At 37.6% G+C, this 15,729-nt stretch overlaps 1 pseudogene; it reads left to right on the plus strand.

Annotated features, from left to right (window-relative positions):
- The first annotated feature begins 468 nt into the window (after positions 1-468).
- LOC122321376 (EF-hand domain-containing family member C2-like) lies at positions 469-4,523 on the plus strand (annotated as a pseudogene).
- Positions 4,524-15,729: the final 11,206 nt, after the last annotated feature.

Here is a 15,729-nt window from a genome sequence, read left to right on the forward strand (position 1 = left end):
TTGGTTGGAAAGGGGGGGTTGGGGGGGGGGGGGGGTTCAGTTCTTCAGTTCTTCAGTTCTTACAGTTCTTCAGTGAATCCCTTATGAATCCCACCTATTTCCTGTAAGATTCTTCAGAGAATACCCCAGGGATTCCTTGGGGTATTTCCTCAACGATTCCTTAGAGTATACCCCAGAGATTCCTTGGGGTATTTCCTCAACGATTCCTCAGAGTATACCTCAGGGATTCCCTGGGGTATTTCCTCAACGATTCCTCAGAGTATACCTCAGGGATTCCCTGGGGTATTTAGTTCGAAATGCTCTTCGAATAACTGCAGGAATCCTGCAGTATTCCTTGAGTTGTTCGAATTCCTCGATGTTAGGAACTCTTCTATGGAAATTCCTTGATGGTTTGTATGAAACATACCAAGAGGATTCCTCGGGTGGCAATACTAGTACCTAGACGATTCCTTGAGTAATCCTTGAGGTATGGTACTGAAGGGTTGTATGGCAGCTATAGGATACATAAAATAATCAAACAAAAATGAAGACTCAAATAATTTATTAAGTTTTACCAATTATACACACTGATTCTGACAGAGCTCCTTCTTTTTTTTTTCTATTGTTCCTATATATAGTCACTTTGGATGATATGATTGTCGCAGCAAGATTCGTGATTATCCTTTACATGGGCAACGTGACCCACGTCATAAAGTTCGGCACAAGGAACTAAGATTATGTTCTCTAGTCTTTGGTGTACTATTCTCATGTCAATGGCTTCTCCTAGAACTTCCCAGAAGGGATCATAAAACACTTATATTCACCTATTATTATTTACCGAGCGAAGAGATATTTCGAACTTCTTACCTAAAATTTATTCAACCTTATTCAGTTACGTCCAACTCGTTTTAAAGAGCGGCGAAAGTGAAAGGACGTAACCTAGGTGGAAGCAAGAGAGCGCCGGATCCGAACAGAGAAGCTTCGAATCGAACTGGCTCCTAGGCGTCAAGCTGACTCATTCTTCCCGTCACAGTCCTAGGGTATCTTGCCGATCAATCCAGTACGGTGACTGGTGAGAGACGGAAGGATCACCGCTGACGGTGGGGACGAGTGAACATAAGCAATGCAACACCGATGATCTGCTGAGAAACCGTTTTGTAGCCGCGTAATAGAAGCAGGGTACTCGAAGGCATTCAAATACTGTAGAAAGGAGACAGTGTTTTAGAAAAGGTATTTGTATTATTACTGGACGCCGGCAGTCGCGCCAAATCAAATTTACTCGAACGCATCCGTAAACTCTGTGAGCTAAGCTGGACGGCTAGCCAATTATGTATATCTTTGATACATATATTAATACATCGGTACATTGCAATGTGAAAATTTAATTGTAGGTTTTTTCTAGAATTCCTTCCGTCATAAAAAAAATAAATAAATATACGAATATTTTAATAAGTAAAAGTTTTGAGTTTTGCAACTAAATTAAATGCTCAATTATAGTTACCAACGCTCGGTAACTATGCTCTAAAACTGCAAGCAACTCTTCTTTACTTCAAACAACTCTACTTTACTTCAATTGGTGGAGTCCAAGCTTTTAAGGCAGTTTTGGCAATGTTGAAATACCGCTTGCATATAATTATTATACCATTTAAATAAATTTGACTCCTTCGTGGATAATTAAAAAGGTAAAACTTACTAATAATATATTTTTATATAGTGATCCAACCGAATTGGTAAAAAACCGACATCAGGCACAATCTGTAAGCAGTACGAAAAAAATCATCCGTTTGCTCAATTTTTAAAATATGATCGACAAGTATTGAAATTTTTTGCATATTGGGATGACCGAACCGAATTTGGTGACGTAAGAACTATGTTACTATTTAGCTGATGATACTATAGAAATAAAAGAAGCACATATTCGAAATTCTAATCGTGATGGTCCGACTGTTTTCCTAAAACGTGGCCGATTAGTAAGAGTAAGTAAAGATTGTATACTTTGTGAATATTGATTTTTAAATCTATTTGAGTTATAGGAATTTCAGGGACTATTACTCCCGGGTCAGGTAACACCAAAAACACTCCTAAATGTTCTTGGTACGAATATGCGTAACGTACGCTACTGCACTGATCCTCCTAATACGGGAAGCAATGAAATACATTATTATAATGAGCGTGATCTGCAAATTGGAAGTGTAATAAATGTTTATGGTCGAGCTGTAGTTATAACTGACCTTGATCCATTTACTAGGAAATATTTTAGAAAGCGATTTGGTATTCAAGACTTTACGCCGTTAACGATTCCCAACAGATCTGACGATTGCGCAGAACACAAGTCCACTGAACGTTTGTTGCCTCCATTTAATGGATGGGGAAGCTATGAGGATTCAGTGGGAAATTGTTTATCCGTCGAGCCGAAGCCGCCTAAATCTGATTTTAAAAAGTTCATTAAGTTTGATCGCTACGTTTTACCACTAACCATACAGCATATAGACAACCCATTTCATACAACGAAAATGGACGCAAACATTTCTTGCGACAGGCCCCAGCAGGCCCCAGAGCGGATTTCTTACGCTCATCGTTCGTTCATCTTACGCTCATTCTCTCATTAAATTTTTTCTGTTTCTCAGTCTCTAAACGGAGCGCGATGAAGAAGGTTGGCCTGCGCTTCGGTTGATCTTTGTATGTATGCGTGTCACACATTCACATACACGGGTGTTTGTGTGCGTACGATTTCGTTTCGAAGCCAGCGCACAAAATTTGGATTTTTCTTACTTTTCAGGCTTGCTACCCTAACAAAATTCGGGTATTCGTTATTTGATGAAATGACGAAAGAAATTTATTATTATTATACATTTATTATTTATTATACATTTTTAATTTATTTAGGAATTAGATTAAGTGTTAGTAGTAAAATGTTTTCTGCATATATATTTTTACGAATCATTAAAAATCAATATACTGAGAATGTGTCAGAGTATATTTCAGTCGGAGTCACTTAAAACGCCGATTGCTTTTAAGTTTTTGTTAACGACAATAATTTTATTAAATTAAATTTAATGTGAGATTAACTTAAATTATTGTCGTTAATTTAATAATTTCCTTATATATTTTGGAGCTTTAAAAAAGTTAAATTGTTACAGATATATACATATATATATATATATATATATATTTACATTGGTTTTATGCTTTTATATGGATTCTTATTGTATGATCTGCAGTGTAATTTAAAATATATACATAAATATAAAAATGTCACTACCGTATTTACACACCGTCCTTTCCATTTCACAATAACCCAAATTAATAACAAGTGCCTGAAAAATTGTAAACAAAAAAGGTAAACAAGTCCATCAGCTGTTTTCGTGTCTTCACCCTCCCCTAAAAATCATTCCATCGTTAGAGTAGGCATGGACTCCGACTGAAATATACTCTGACACATTCGCAGTATATTGATTTTTAATGATTCGTAAAAATATATATGCAGAAAACATTTTACCACTAACACTTAATCTAATTCCTAAATAAATTAAAAATGTATAATAAATAATAAATGTATAATAATAATAAATTTCTTTCGTCATTTCATCAAATAACGAATACCCGAATTTTGTTAGGGTAGCAAGCCTGAAAAGTAAGAAAAATCCAAATTTTGTGCGCTGGCTTCGAAACGAAATCGTACGCACACAAACACCCGTGTATGTGAATGTGTGACACGCATACATACAAAGATCAACCGAAGCGCAGGCCAACCTTCTTCATCGCGCTCCGTTTAGAGACTGAGAAACAGAAAAAATTTAATGAGAGAATGAGCGTAAGATGAACGAACGATGAGCGTAAGAAATCCGCTCTGGGGCCTGCTGGGGCCTGTCGCAAGAAATTTTTGCGTCCATTTTCGTTGTATGAAATGGGTTGTCTATATGCTGTATGGTTAGTGGTTTTACGCTTTGGTGCAAAGATGTTATCAACTGTAAAAGCAAATTGCTTTTATAAGTTTTGTTAAAAGTTACTATTTGTGTGATGACACGTTGCAAATTCAAGAGATTGCAGTTCGCATTTCAGGATTTCTAGGCGGTGAATTTATGAAACGCAAAAGGCTAGAACTACCGGGGCAGGAAAAGTTTTCCTGCAAACAGCCACAGTACTACATGGCATGGAACTTTTTTATTGGATTTACTATGGCTCTAAAAGATTTCATTTTTCATATAGTCTCTGCCGATGAATATACTTTAATGTACATGGAACATCACCCCGAAGAATTTTGTCATGCTAATGTTCTTGTTATTATGGAAAAAGTTACAAATTTCTTAAAGACGCGCATGGCTGATTTTGTTGGTACCTGTGTGCCATCTTGTAACGACTTGGATGCAAAAACTGATATTTTTGTTTCATTTGAAAGTTTTAAGGGAGCTTTAAAAAATGCATTGGGTAATCAAATTAGCGATCATGATATAATTACATTATTTCGTAATTTTTCTCCTTTACCACATAAATGTTCCATAAATGTATTTTTCATCCCCCTGAATGTTAAGAGGGGTATTTAATAATTAATTGAATTATTCTCATTCGAGTTGGCTGCACTTATAGTAATGAATAACAGTAAGTAGGCTGTGAGAGTAACGTATCACATCGGCCCTGTCGGGAACTGATCTGGTCATCTGATAAAGTGAGCAATGCCAAAAAAACGCATGATCCAGTAGAGGCTGCTAGCTTTCAGTTTTAGATGCATCTTGCATTCGATGTGCTTACGCCAGGTTAGTCGTCTGTCAAGGTGGACGCCAAGGTTCGTTACTTCGTTAGCTTAAGGGATCTGCATACCGTTTATTGAAAGCGAAGAGTATGTTTGTCTCTTAAGAGTAAACGTTATATGCTTACACTTTTGTTCAGTTATTTTAATGCGCCAGTCGGACAGCCACCTTTCCACTACTATTAGATGATAAGCCAGTTGGGTCACCTGCCCAATGCAAGCAACAGTATTGGGCATCTGGAGCGCCTAAGCATAGCGGTATCATCAGCGAACGTTGATGTTATTAGTTGTGCATTTGTAGGAATATCCGCAGTATACAAAACATATAGATACGGTCCGAGTGCGCTTCCTTGTGGAACTCCAGCTTCGATGATGTAGTCGCCGGAAGTAGCTGCGTTGCATCTCACTGAGAAAACTCTAGAGGTTCGATTCCAGTAGATTGTGGGTGTAAGTTGGCGAATACGTTTTAATTTTGTGCATGAGTCTATTAAGCCAAACTCGACCGAAAGCGTAAGATACGTCTAGAAAAATAGCGCTACAGTATTCTCGGTGTTCGAAGGCTGAGCGTATTTCGGCTGTTAACCTGCCGAAAGCCGAATTGGTGTGCCGTATAGTATTGCAAGCTTTCATATATGGTATTATGCGAGTTAACAAGCATTTTTTACACAATTTAGACAAACAAGATAGAAGGCTCATTGGTCATTACGATGTCAGAATTGTGTAGTCTTTTCCAGGCTTCAATATCATTATAATGATCGATTTCTGCCTCTTTTTTTGGGAAATAGCCAAGATTAATGATCCCATTAAATAGTTTGCAGACGACCTCTATAACGCATTTTGGAAGATCGATCAGCATCTTTGGCGTCAGTATTTCACCACCGGGAGCCTTTTTTGGTTTCAGCCCTCTTATGACATTTTCGATTTCATTCAGCCGGAATGAAGGTGCAGTTGTCTGAGGGGTTGCTGAATTACTATCAGGAGGAATGAAATTGAGGCAGGGTTTGGCTGGAATGTTTCAGCTCGGTCTTCGTCGCTGCTAGCCCAGCATCCCGAAGAGTTTTTTATCGGGTTGGTCTTTTCAATTGGGGCGATAAAATTTGGTTGGGCCCTCCACAGAGGATACTTTGTGCTTGTTGGCGAAAGATTCTTCGGCGGTGAATCTTTCGGCGGTGAAAATTCTCTAGGCGGTGAATCTATGAAATGCAAAAGGCTAGAACTACTGGGGCAGGAAAAGTTTTCCTGCAAACAGCCACAGTATTACATGGCATGAAACTTATTTATTGGATCTACTATGTCTCTAAAAGATTTCATTTTTTATTTTTTAATTTTTTAATTTTTTTTTTATGAATATACTTTAATTCACATGGAACATGTAGCGTGTAACGGTCTTTTAATACTTCGACGTAGGTATCTGAGTAGGGAGTAAATAGGAGTACAGGGGAGTAAATAGGCAATCGGCTGATTTCTTGCGTCATATCCGTGTATCCGTGTATATATTTGTGGGAACTGCAGCAACATGAATATAATTTTTGTACATAATCATTTTTTTGTTCATCAATTTTATTTATTATTTCACGATCCTGAATCTTAGACAGGTATCTTAAGTGGTGAGTTGAATTTGTAGGAAATTAGGCAAACATTTTTTCACGATCCTGAATCTTATCCAGGTAGCGATCCTGAATTTTCTACAGGTGTCTCATGTGGTGAAATTTTCACAGGTGTCGCATGTGGTGAGTTGAATTTGTAGGAAATTAGGCAAACGGCGTATAAGCGACAGAAAACGGCGTACGAGGGAAATTTATTGGCGCCATCTATGGGTCAAGTTCGTGTAAAATTGGTCAGCGCCTTCTACCGTAATATTTTATACGTTACGCCCTCTATTGACATAAAAGCAAACGATCATGTCAAAAAAATATACTTGCCAGGATCATCGCCGTCTATGTTTTCTACATTTTCTGATATCTTGCATTGGTTTCCATTAAGAGAAATATGCATGTAAAGAAAAGATCATGTAAGAATGAAACTTGTCAGGATCATCGCCGTCTATGTTTTCTATATTTTCTGATATCTTGCATTGGGTCCCATTAAGGGAAATATGCATGTAAAGAAAAGATCATGTAAAAATGAAACTTGACAGGATCATCGGTTGCCTAATTACATACTACTAAAATTTTTCTGCCGTTTGCCTAATTCCCTACAAATTCAACTCAACTCATGCGACACCTGTGGAAAATTCACCACTTTAGACACCTGCAAAAAATTCAGGATCGCTACCTGGATAAGATTCAGGATCGTGAAAAAATGTTTGCCTAATTCCCTACAAATTCAACTGTCCACTTAAGATACCTGTCTAAGATTCAGGATCGTGAAACAATAAATAAAATTGATGAAAAAAAAAAATGCTTATTTACAAAAATTATATTCATGTAGCTGTAGTTCATTTAAAAGTATATTTTACTACAATTCATTTTTAATTAATTTAAAATTAATGATGAAGAACAAATAATTATTTAAAAAAAAAAATTCCAAAATTTTATTATGGTTTTGCATATTATTTAAATGATTTTTTACTCCAATTCTTTGTTAAATTAATTTAAAATTACCTCGGACTTATATTAAGAAATTTAATTTTATAATATAAAATATAATACAGAATTTTACAAGGAGTGAGTAAATCACAAGAAAATCTTTTTGTAGAAAAGGGAAATTCCACCCTGAAGGGGTAAGATAAAAAGGAACCAATTGACCTGCTGCGATCCCTTTTTATCACTTTCTTGCAGGAGACATATTTATGTCAGGGTCGGATGAAAGGTCAATATGTATTTTTTAGTTAGCAGTATATATATATGAGTGTATATTGGATTGTGGATTTACGTTCCCACAAATATATACATGCATGCACGGATATGACGCAAGAAATCAGGCGATTGCCTATTTACTCCCTACTGTAGGCTCTAAGCTCTCAGCGTCATTTTTTCTTTCTGATTGGTTTTCCCGATTCATTAACCGGAAAAATGTTTGGAAAATTTGGGTGGTTTGTACTTATGTACATGTATTGATGATACCAATACATTCAAACACAAGTACCTGTTATCCGTTTTCGAGGATCAATAGGTTTTGACGCAAGAAATCAGGCGATTGCCTATTTACTCCCTACTGTAGGCTCTAGGCTCTCAGCGTCATTTTTTCTTTCTGATTGGTTTTCCCGATTCATTAACCGGAAAAATGTTTGGAAAATTTGGGTGGTTTGTACTTATGTACATGTATTGATGATACCAATACATTCAAACACAAGTACCTGTTATCCGTTTTCGAGGATCAATAGGTTTTGGCAAAGAATTAAACCTTGCCTTGCCGGTTAAAGAAATTTTTACGCTTTTTCTTTTTCGAAAAAAAAAAAAACAAAAAACCAAAAACTAAAATTAAAAATTAAAATTAAAACCCATAAACTAATTTTTGTGCTCTAAAATTATTGGTGTGAATGAGTTTATAACCGATTATGAGCGATGTGAAGGACCGCGAAATGCCTTCGCGGAGTTACAAAAGAAATCTCAGGCGAACGGTTTGGCGAAAGTTTTCTATCGTTCGCGAACAACGGAGTCTAAAGAACAGAATGAAAATCAACGACAAAAAGTCCAAGGAAGTAGGAACCAAGGACCTACTGTAAAATATGTTCTATTCAACGTCTCATCGGCTGTAAAACGGAGGGCTGTTGAGCCCCAGGAAACCAGGAGCCCCCAAGATGGACATCCCATGGATATTGAAGAACAGCCAACAACATCAAAAAAGGGCTCGACTAGACCGCCCAGTTGCTGAGGAGGAAAGAATTAATTTACATTCAATGCTAGTATTTTTCCTTTAACACAAAGTGATACTTTTTATACAAAAAAGTATAAGGTATTCGGAAAGCGCGAACTATATTTAAATTATTTGTACACTGAATGTAAAACTCATCTTAAGAATTAAGAGCTATAAAATCAGTGGGTCTATCAGTTCATGAAAAGTATATCAAACCAACTGATGAGAAGCTGATAAGTTTCATGAAGAAACTAAACATTTTTCAACAACGTATAAAAAGCCATTTACGCTAGTTTATACAGGGTGACAATAAATAACCCGGACAAACTTTGAAGCAATCTATTATAAATGTATTATGATGCAGACCTTAAAAAAATGCATTTATCGATAGCTTGTACTTTTCTAAAACAAATATATTTACATTTTTGTGATTCCCATCAATTTGATATTTGTTTCGGGATGTCTAAAAATCGTTGTGAAATTTTAAAACTGTTTCAACAAGGAAATCGCCAATGCGACATTGTTCGTTTGCTTGGAATACCAAAACAAACGGTCTCTGACGCTATCCGGCGATTTAATGAGCTTGGCCATGAAGGTGACCGTCCCGGACGAGGCAGACCATGTACCGCTAACACTTCCAGAATTCGCCAGATAGTGAAGACGCGGATCACTCGGAATTGCAGAGTCTCGGTCAGAAAAATAGCCCGTGAAATCGGAGTGAATCGAGAAAGTGTTCGGTAGATAGCAAAAAATGAACTTAATCTCCAGCCCTACAAGCTCCAAAAAATTCATCTTCTTACGGATGACAATAAGCGCGTGAGACTCCAAAGATGCCGTTAGCTAAAGCGTCGGGCCGCAGGTCAAAAATGGGAGCGTATTCTTTTCACGGACGAGAAGATATTCACCATCCAAAGGCGCACAATCACCAAAATGACAGAAGCTGGTCTGCTAAAGCTCCAGGTACCTCTGCAATAATCGAGCGCCGTCAATTTGAGCAGTCTTTAATGGTTTGGGGAGGAATATGCGCCACTGGCAAAACACCCCTTGTTTTCATCGATCAAGGGGTCAAAATCAATCAGGAAGTGTACCGCCGGGACGTTTTGGAAACTGTTGTGCTTCCTTGGGGCCAGCAGCACTTCGGTGATACGGAGTGGACGTTTCAACAGGATTCAGCGTCAGCCCATAGAGCCAAATTGACTCAGGACTGGTGCAAAGCCAATTTCCCGGACTTTATCACATGCAGTGAATGGTCACCTTACTCGCCAGATCTTAATCCGATGGACTATAGTGTGTGGTCTATTTTGGTGTCCAGGGCATGTGCTTAATGCCACATAATTTTGGAGGCGCTGAAGCAATCATTGCTCCGAGAATGGGATCGATTACACAGCCACACAAAAAAAAAAAAGTGTCCGGGTTGGGAGATCAGAGTACCCTACCCCCATGTATTTTGGACCGCTGAACACGAATCTGAAGTCCGTTTTGGTCCTGCACGTGTACGTTTCTTCCTAACCTCAAAAAAAGTTTTACATTTTTGGAGGTATGCGACTTTATTTTTAATTTATTGGATTTTTATGAAACTGGGTACCCAGGGGTTTTTGGGGTCGCTGATTACGAATTAGAAGTCAGATTTTCAAAATTCAATATGGCGGACGAATTTTCAAAAAATTCGTGGATTTTCATTGTTGAAAATTCGTCCGCCATATTGAATTTGGGAAATCTGACTTTAGATTCGTAATCAGCGACCCCAAAAACCCCTAAGTACCCAGTTTCATGAAAATCCAAAAATTGTTCAAAAATTCGTCCGCCATATTGGATCCGCCATATTGAATTTTAAAAACTGACTTCAAATTCGTAATCAGCGACCCCAAAAACCCCTGGGTACCCAGTTTCATGAAAATCCAATAAATTAAAAATAAAGTCGCATACCTCCAAAAATGTAAAACTTTTTTTGAGGTTAGGAAGAAACGTACACGTGCAGGACCAAAACGGGCTTCAGATTCGTGTTCAGCGGTCCAAAATACATGGTGGGGATAAGGTACTCTGATCTCCCAACCCGGACACTTTTTTTTTTTTGTGTGGCTGTGTTATCGGAAGAACCTCCTGCGGCCCATTGCGCTAAATTTCCAGAAACGTTTAGGGCTCTGCATCGCAGCCCAAGGAAGCCACTACGAAACCAGCTGAATATAAGTTAACACAATACCTATTTAATAGTTGTGTATCTGCATTTTTTCTCAAATTCAGTTCCTTAAAAAGTTATGATCAAAAATGTTTTTCCGGGTTATTTATTGTCACCCTGTACAACGACATCGAAGAAATTTTATACAATGATAATGAAGAACTAATTGCAAAAGCTGATGAATCCAGGAAAGGGATTCAGGATGGGCTATTAAGCATTTTATATTTTATGAAATTCAAATATTGAAGCTGGAGCACATTCCTGGTTCGGGATATATTGAAGCACCTAATGGTATAAGGAAAAGAAATACACTCATAAATGTTAAAAATAATGACATTTATTGTTTTAAGTGGTGTATTTTGGCTCACATAGCATACATGAAACCAAAGATTATAAAGTACATAGATGGGACATCTCATACAAAGAAAAATTTTCTATGGCGGGTTCCAGCAGTGGAACCCGCTGGAACGAGCGGGTTCCATTGCGCGACAAGTTAAGTTTGAGAAATTTTTCGCGCGACAACGAATGAGGAATAGCCGAGTGGTAGAGTGCTTGGCTGGTGTGCAAAGTAAAACGAGTTCAAACCGGGCTCGGGAAGTCAATTTTTTTTAAATTTTAAATCTATTTATATTATTGTTTTATTATTTTAATGTGTTTTCCTAAATAAATAATCCAATAAAAAAAATACAAAATTATAAAATAACCCTAACATCGTCTCAGTTCGTAGTGGAACCCGCTGTAAAAATGTCTATAAGTGCATATAAGTGGCATTTTGGTAGGCCGCGTCAAGGAACCCGCTCTCAAATTTTTTCATATTTTCCGTCGTGGAACTGTAAAAATGAAAACATTTGAGAGCGGGTTCCACGACAAACGGCTGGCAGATGATATAGGGAGAGAGAGAATTCTATTTTTAGATCGTAACATCTTTGGAACGATGAAAGTTTGAAACGTTGTAATCGAACCAATGTAAGAGTAAAGAGATCAGAAATATCTTTTACTATCCTTACTCGTCAACTCTGTTTTTGGTATAGATTCTAGCGCCTCCTTTAACACCAATTTTAAGTATCGTATAATCAACTTCGAGAGTGGCCTAGATGGATAGTGCGCGGTCCTTAACCATGGGGTCCTGGGTTCGATTACATCAGCGGGCGGTTGTTCCAATTTTGATAAAGTTTTAGTTTAATGATTCTTTTTATACATATTTACTTTTATTTTTTTATACCCTTGCAGAGGGTATTATAATTTTGGTCAAAAGTGTGCAACGCAGTGAAGGAGACACCTCCGACCCTATAAAGTACATATATTCTTGATCAGGATCACTTCCTGAGTTGATATGAGCATGTCCGTCTGTCCGTCTGTCCGTCTGTCCGTCTGTCTGTCCGTCTGTCTGTCCGTCTGTCTGTTTCTACGCAAACTAGTTACTCAGTTTTAAAGCTATCGACTTGAAACTTTGCACACACCCTTCTTTCCATTGCACGCAGTATATAAGTCGGAACGACCGGGATCGGAAGACTATATCCTATAGCTGCCATATAACTGATTGATCGGAAATGGTATAACTTTGGTGTTTTTAGAGTTAGAGAGATCAAATTTTACATAAGCGCTATTTTTGGCAAAATTATTCGACATGCCAAATTTCGTAAGGATCGGCCGACTATATCCTATAGCTGCCATATAACTGAACGATCGGAAATGACCCAACTTTCGTGTTTTTGAAGATAGAAAGCTGGAACTTTGTACTGATTATATTTTTGGTCAGATCATCCGACCTACCAAATTTCATAACGATCGGCCGACTATATCTTATAGCTACCATATAACTGAACGATCGGAAATGGTTTTTGGTAGAAATACCAACTTTCGTATTTTTGAAGATAGAAGTTTGGGACTTTTGTTAGATTTTTTATTTAAGTTAATTAGTTTTATTATGATGTAATCATAAGGATCGGCCAACTATATCCGATGTTTGCGAAATATATCCGGTTTTAACTGCAAGGGTATATAAACTTCGGCTCCGTCCGAAGTTAGCTTTCCTTTCTTGTTATACCCTTGCAGAGGGTATTATAATTTTGTCCAAAAGTGTGCAACGCAGTGAAGGAGACATCTCCGACCTTATAAAGTATATATATTCTTGATCAGGATCACCTCCTGAGTTGATATGAGCATGTCCGTCTGTCCGTCTGTCCGACGGTCCGTCTGTCCGTCTGTCCGTCTGTCCGTCTGTCTGTCTGTTTCTACGCGAACTAGTCTCCCAGTTTTAAAGCTATCGTCTTGAAACTTTGCACACACCCTTCTTTCCTTTGCACGCAGTATATAAGTCGGAACGGCCGGGATCGGCCGACTATATCCTATAGCTGCCATATAACTGATTGATCGGAAATGGTATAACTTTTGTGTTTTTAAAGTTAGAGAGTTCAAATTTGACATGAGAGTTACTTTTGGCAAAATAATACGACATGCCAAATTTCATAAGGATCGGCCGACTATATCCCATAGCTGCCATATAACTGAACGATCGGAAATAACCCAACTTTCGTGTTTTTGAAGATAGAAATCTTAAACTTCGTACAAATACTACTTTTGGTCAGATAATCAGACCTACCAAATTTCATAAGGATCGGCCGACTATATCCTGTAGCTGCCATACAACTGACCGATCGGAATTGACCCAACTTTTGTGTTTTTGAATATAGAAAGCTGGAACTTGGTACAGATTATATTTTTGGTCAGTTAATCCGACCTACCAAATTTTATAACGACCGGCTTATCTTATAGCTGCCATATAATTGAACGATCGGAAATGGTTTTTGGTAGAAATACCAACTCTGGTATTTTGGAAATAGAAATTTGGGGTTTTTTTTAGATTCTATATAATAATAACTTGAGTTATATTATCATATTCTCATAAGGATCGGCCAACTATATACGATGTTTGCGATATATATCCGGTTTTACCTGCAAGGGTATATTAACTTCGGCTCCGCCCGAAGTTAGCTTTCCTTTCTTGTTTTTTTTTATACCCTTGCAGAGGGTATTATAATTTTGTCCAAAAGTGTGCAACGCAGTGAAGGAGACATCTCCGACCCTATAAAGTATATATATTCTTGATCAGGATCACCTCCTGAGTTGATATGAGCATGTCCGTCTGTCCGTCTGTCTGTCCGTCTGTCTGTCCGTCTGTCTGTCCGTCTGTCTGTCTGTCCGTTTCTACGCGAACTAGTCTCTCAGTTTTAAAGCTATCGACTTGAAACTTTGCACACACCCTTCTTTCCTTTGCACGCAGTATATAAGTCGGAACGGCCCGGATCAGCCGACTATATCCTATAGCTGCCATATAACTGATTGATCGGAAATGGTATAACTTCGGTGTTTTTAGAGTTAGAGAGTTCAAATTTTACACGAGCTCTATTTTTGGCAAAATAATACGACATGCCAAATTTCGTAAGGATCGGCAGACTATATCCTATAGCTGTCATATAACTGAACGATCGGAAATGATCCAACTTTCGTGTTTTTGAAGATAGAAAGCTGAAATTTGGTACAGATTATATTTTTGGTCAGTTAATCCGACCTACGAAATTTCATAAGGATCGGCCAACTATATCCTATAGCTGCCATATAACTGAACGATCGGAAATGGTATTTGGTAGAAATATCAACTTTCGTATTTTTGAAGATAGAAGCTTGGGACTTTTTTTTAGATTTTTTATTGTAATTAATTGGTTTTATTATGATAAATCATAATCATAAAGATCGGCCAACTATATCCGATGTTTGCGATATATATCCGGTTTTAACTGCAAGGGTATATAAACTTCGGCTCCGTCCGAAGTTAGCTTTCCTTTCTTGTTATTTTTGTACTTTTAATTTTGACGTTATTATTATTATTATACCCTTGCAGAGGGTATTATAATTTTGGTCAAAAGTGTGCAACGCAGTGAAGGAGTCATCTCCGACCCTATAAAGTATATATATTCTTGATCAGGATCACCTCCTGAGTTGATATGAGCATGTCCGTCTGTCCGTCTGTCCGTCGGTCCGTCTGTCCGTCTGTCTGTCTGTTTCTACGCGAACTAGTCTCTCAGTTTTAAAGCTATCGACTTGAAACTTTGCACACACCCTTTTTTCTTTTGCACGCAGTATATAAGTCGGAACGGCTCGGATCGGCCGACTATATTCTATAGCTGCCATATAACTGATTGATCGGAAATGGTATAACTTCGGTGTTTTTAGAGTTAGAGAATTTTACACGAGCGCTATTTTTAGCAAAATAATACGACATGCTTAATTTCGTAAGGATCGGCCGACTATGTTCTATAGCTACCATATAACTGAACGATCGGAAATGACCCAACTTTCGTGTTTTTGAAGATAGAAAGCTGGAACTTGGTACAGATTATATTTTTGGTCAGTTAATCCGACCTACCAAATTTCATAACGATCGGCCGACTATATCTTATAGCTGCCATATAACTGAACGATCGGATATGGTTTTTGGTAGAAATACCAACTTTGGTATTTTTGAAGATAGAAGTTTGGGACTTGTTTTAAATTTTGTATTATATATTATCATATTATATGATATATATCATATATTATATTATCATATTCTCATAAGGATCGGCCAACTATATCCGATGTTTGCGATATATATCCGGTTTTAACTGCAAGGGTATATCAACTTCGGCTCCGCCCGAAGTTAGTTTTCCTTTCTTGTTTTTAAATAAAAAAAAAATAATTATTATAAAAGAAAAAGTTCAAAGTCCTTACGAGGATTTGAACACAGAAAAATTACACATAGAGTAACTACTCTTTGCATTACGCTACCATCCTGTCTCGATCTGCGGCGATCAAAAATACTACTTGTTCTACCAACTACCACATCGGCGCATCGGAAACAGAAACGAGAAATTGAAATTGAAATTTGGAAGCCAAAACATTTTTACTCCGTCGTGCGAGCAGTCACACATACACACATAGGTTCCCATTTTTGTTGACGGGTACATGTAAAGAGTTCTAAAAATAGAAT

The sequence above is a fragment of the Drosophila bipectinata genome, chromosome XR (assembly GCF_030179905.1).
Source record: "Drosophila bipectinata strain 14024-0381.07 chromosome XR, DbipHiC1v2, whole genome shotgun sequence".
In the NCBI taxonomy this organism is placed as follows: Eukaryota; Metazoa; Arthropoda; class Insecta; order Diptera; family Drosophilidae; genus Drosophila; species Drosophila bipectinata.